Genomic DNA, 4,999 nt, shown 5'->3' with positions numbered 1-4,999 from the left:
TTGGTGTGTGTGTGTGTGTGTGTGTGTGTGTTTAAAACTGAGGAAACAAACAGAAACCAATGACCTCTTTATTAGCATCTCAAAAAGAGGTATCTGTGGGCACACTTGGGAGTCTAGATACTGGTTCTTCATTGCCTCTATAAAGTCTGCATCATTTGAAGAGACTGTTGATGACTTTAGGTCAAAATCCAGTGAACAAATTGACATAATCTTTTTAGTGCAAGTTTTGAGGCAGCTATATTACAGGCCTATTTTTTTTGTAATCCACCCCCACAACCTTAAAAATATCCCCATGCTTCTTTTTAAGGAACTATGTGTAAAGAAAGAAGAACTAAGGTAGGAAATAAGAACTAAGAAAATCTGCTAGAATTAGAATACATAGCAAGTTGTACAAATGTTATAGATCAATGTTACATTTTAAAAATTCAATCTCATGTTGAGAGAACTTGAAAATTAGAACCTTTAAAAACCATTAAAATGTGGTTAAGTAAAAGTAGTATAAATTTACTACTTTTGAAATAGCTACAACTGTTTTAATATGAAGACATCTTTCTTTAAAAATGTGCAATTTGTTGTTTTTGCTTAATAACAAACACAATTTCAGTGCAGTTATTAATCCATACTGTTTAATCCCATCCTATAAGGTTTCTTCTAATCTTTGGGTGACAAATTCCAAGAGTTAAAAAATGTCAAACATTATATTTGGAACAGAGGCCTGGTCGCCCCTAACTGCCCTCCCCTGTTGGTCTGGTCATGTCTAACTGTCCCTGCTGCCAGCCTGGTCACCCCTAACTGCCTTCCCCTGCTGGCCTGGTTGCACCTAACTGCCTCTCCCTTGGCCCGCCATGGTGGCTTTGTCCAGAAGAACACCCTGCCCTCTAGTCCCCCAATATCCATGTATTTTTATATATGTATGTATGTATGTATGCATATTGGTTTTTTTTGTTAATCCTCACCTGAGGACATTTTTCATTGATTCTTAGAGTAGAAGGGAAGGCGAGAAACAGAGAGAGAAACATGGATGTGAGAAAGACACATCAATTGATTGCCTCCTGCACATGCCCTGACTGGATCCAGCCAAAACAACGCCTCCGACAGGGCTAACTGCTGGCGGCCCGCTGGGGCTCAGGTGTTGAGTGTATGGCGATTTTTTGTTTCTGCTTCCACTTCTGGTAGAGGTCTCACTTGTAGGAGCTGCTGATGTATGAACCACTTTCTGTCTTGATCTTCTTTTTGTCCTCCTGTCCTGACTGTCCCAGAAACCACTTCTTCTGGTCCCACTTGAGCTACTGCCGGCCCCTGGTCAGGTTCTGGGCCTCGTCCCTCACCAGGTCCAGTACAGCATCAGCCACCTGCTGCTCAAAGATGCCCCTGTCCCTACCAACCTCAGGCCCCCTTCACCGTCAAAGTCCTTGGGCTAATGTGGGACATAGCAATCATGGTCTAGCAGCCAGGCCTCTTCATTCCACCTCTTGGCTCCCCACTCAGGTCCTGGCTGCTGCCGTTTCCAGCCCACAGCCTCTGTGAAGATGTCCTCCATGCTCTCTCTCTTCCTCCTCCTCCTCCTCCTCTTTCCCAGGCTGCTCCACCTGCTACCCTGGGCAGCTCAGTGCTGGGCCAGCCAGGCCCTCCTGACGCTCCTGCGGGCCCTCCTGGAAGCTGGCGATGGCCTTGCAGTCCTTCAGCTGCTTGGCTGCATCACCTGGTTGCTTAGGTCCCAGCTGGAGGTGTTGATCTCAAAGATGGTTGCTCATGAGTGGTACTGCTTGATGCGTCCACCAGTCTCAGCTGCTGCAGCTCCTCCCTGAAGCTCGAGTTGAAGAGGAGGGTGCAGACCCAGCCCTGCGAGATTCAGCTCCTTGGCCCATTTGATGAACTCTGGCAAGGGCGCCGGCCACCAGCACACATACTGCTGCTGGGCATTGTCAGCCACACAGCCCAGGTTCGCAGCTGCAGTGACACCTCCAGAGTGTTCTGCAGGCCAGAGTCCTCATCGTCCACTACGCTCTGTGGCACCCAGCCTACCATGCTGTCCACACCAACCGCACATGAGAGTTCCTTGTGGGAGTGGGCAAGGGTGAGGGCAGGGCCCAGGAACAGGTGCAGGTCCAGCAGGTTGAGGACCTCATTTGGGGCCACTAAAAGTAGGCTGTGCCCTTCTGCCAGCCCGGCCACACAACCCACGGGGTGCAGGAAGAGCTTGCCCTCCACTGGAAAGCTGAAGTTGATGACGTTGTCCAGCAGCAGGATGTCCAGACCCTGGGCCACCAGGTTAGTCATGATGAGGTGAAGCACTTGCCCTAGGTGAGCTTGGCCAGGCTGATCTTGTGGGCCGTCTGGTTCCGGGCACTGTAGATGTGGGCACAGCTCACCCAGGGACCCAGGCAGTTTCACTCTGGCCTGGGACCTGGGCAGCTTCGCTCTGGCTCCAGCTTTGTCAGGAAAGACGGATGTCCAGAGCATATTACCCTTTTATTAGTATAGAAGATTATGGTATTTTTGTTCAATTAAAGTAAAACAACAAAAACCAAACATGCACATTGTTTTTCTCAAAAAGCCTATTAATAAGTTGATGATGCAGCTTCTATTTGTGTCATAGAATCAAGAAAACAGTGTATCTCTATTAGGATAAGCAAGTTTATATTTTTCTCAGTTTTTATTTTAAATTATTATTATTATTATTATTATTATTATTATTATTTTTATTTTGCTTAATTCTCACCTGATCAATTTTTCCATTGATCTTTTAGCCAGAGTAGAAGAAAGAGGGAATGACAGAGAGAAACATCGATGTGAGAGAAACACATTGATTGGTTGTCTCTTGCACATGTCCTGACCAGGGCCCATACCAGGGAGGAGCCTGCAACCAAGGTATGTTCCCTTGACTGGAATCGAACCTGGGACCTTTAGGTCCACAGGCCGAAGCTCTCTCTACTGAGCCAAACCAGCTAGGGCTCACAGTTTTTCTTCTAAATTAATTTCCTAATGTATTGATCTTTTGGTTATGTTGATTAAAGGGCTCCATGACTCACCTACTCAATCCTCTCTTTTGTGCCTTAGCAGAGAGCTTTCTTGGCAATTAATTGCTAATGTTTCTTTTGGTATCCTTTTCCTCCCTGGTGTTGTGACCAAATCCTTCAGAAATTTATTTTTGTGCTTTTAAGTGCAAATATAATTATGTGGGAGAGAAATCTTTAGAAAACTCTTGCCCCTTGCCTTATGATTTGCATATTGGTATGCCTCAAGATCAACATTTCTTTTGCTTCCTACCATAGCTCACCTGATATGCACGGACACTTCATAATTGAAAGAAACTGCTTTTACCTCTGGAGTTTCTTTGGGATTTTCAACATATCCAATTAACTTTTACCTTTGAAGCCAAAATTATAATGAGCAGAACAATACATTGACTACTGTACCTGGGTTGTTTGAAAATAGAGATTATTTGGAAAGATAAATTTTCTTGATAATTCTCTTTCTAGACTTGGCTGAATTTAGTGCACTGTAACAATTTTTAAATTACATGAATTTTCTTGAAATAGTTTGAAACAGAGACCATTTTTAATAGTATGTATGGCCCAGTTAATTAAACTCTTTCAGTGCACTAAATGGTTCTGAAAGGCCATAAATTTTAGGTTTAATTTTATACTCAACATACTTATTTTTCTAAAGTCATATGGATATCTCATCTGCATAAACATCTCATCACCTTCTTATAGAATTTCAGGTCAGCACAATCTCCCCTCCCCACCTCCACATTTTATCATTTTTAATTTCATGAATATCTTCAAATATTAATGGACAAATGGTGAAAAGAGTTAGGTCCCCAGAACATTAAGGGTAACATTTCTGAACAAAGAAAGAAGGCATTCTCATACTCTCCTAGTGATTGACTGACAAGATAGCATATTTGAAGATAGGGGATATCCAGAACAATGTTCTATCTAGACTGTGCATCAGACACCTTCATATGCCACCCCAGATCCTAGACTCACCTGCCTTCTAGAATTTGGGCCAGTTGTTTCTGGTTCAGCCATAACCTATATATTAATAGGCTAATATGGAAATCGACTAAATGGTAGAATGACCAGTTGCTATGACATGCACTGACCACCAGGGGGAAGACGCTCAGTGCAGAAGCTACCCCCTGGTGGTCAGTGCGCTCCCATAGAGGGAGTGCCACTCAACCAGAAGCTGGGCTCAAAGCTGGTGAATGCAGTGGCAGTGGCAGGAGCTTTTCTCTCCTCCACAGCAGTGCTAAGGATGTCTGACCACTGCTTTGGCCTGTTCCCTGCTGGACATCCCTTGAGGGCTCCCAGACTGTGAGATGAGATAGGCTGGACTGAGGGAACCCTCCCCTCCTCCCTGAGTTCATGAATTTCATGCACTAGACCTCTAGTAACTATATAATTTGTCATCCAACACAGAAAATTTTTAGAGTAAGGAGATGCTTTTAACAATTACATTGTGACCATAGAGCTATAATGGGAGAATGTCTGGGGAATCAGAACATATAGCGAAACTAAGTCTGAACAAGTAAACTTCTGGTGGCCACCATCTGATAGTGATGACATATCTTTTGAACATGGTATTTTGACTATGTACCTCAGACTAAAGATAAAAATAACATGCACATATTGAATGATAATTAGTTACTTTTCAATCATATGGGGTAGTAATTCTGGTGTGACCCTAAGTATTTTAGGATTGAAGAAATAAGTGAATATTGTGAGGATAATTGGCCTCTAGTTTCTCCTTTCTGAGTTACAAGTATGGGAATGGTGAAGATAATGTATTGCCAGCTTAGGCCCAATCCCCTGGGGAGCAGGTCTCAGCCAGCAGACGGTCATCCCCCGAGGGGTCCCAGACTCTGAGAGGGCACAGGCTGTGCTGAGGGACACCCCCCCACCACTGCCGCAAGTGCACAAATTTTTGTGCACCAGGCCTCTAGTTCTATATAATAAATAGGTAATATGCAAATTGACCACCACTCCAACAC

At 44.1% G+C, this 4,999-nt stretch overlaps 1 pseudogene; it reads right to left on the bottom strand.

Annotated features, from left to right (window-relative positions):
- Positions 1 to 1,100: 1,100 nt before the first annotated feature.
- LOC102767471 lies at positions 1,101 to 3,353 on the bottom strand (annotated as a pseudogene).
- Between the last annotated feature and the right edge of the window lie 1,646 nt (positions 3,354 to 4,999).

The sequence above is a fragment of the Myotis davidii genome, unplaced genomic scaffold (assembly GCF_000327345.1).
Source record: "Myotis davidii unplaced genomic scaffold, ASM32734v1 scaffold416, whole genome shotgun sequence".
NCBI lineage: Eukaryota > Metazoa > Chordata > Mammalia > Chiroptera > Vespertilionidae > Myotis > Myotis davidii.
Note: the sequence above shows the minus strand (reverse complement) of the source record. Positions and strands in the feature narration are given on the sequence as shown.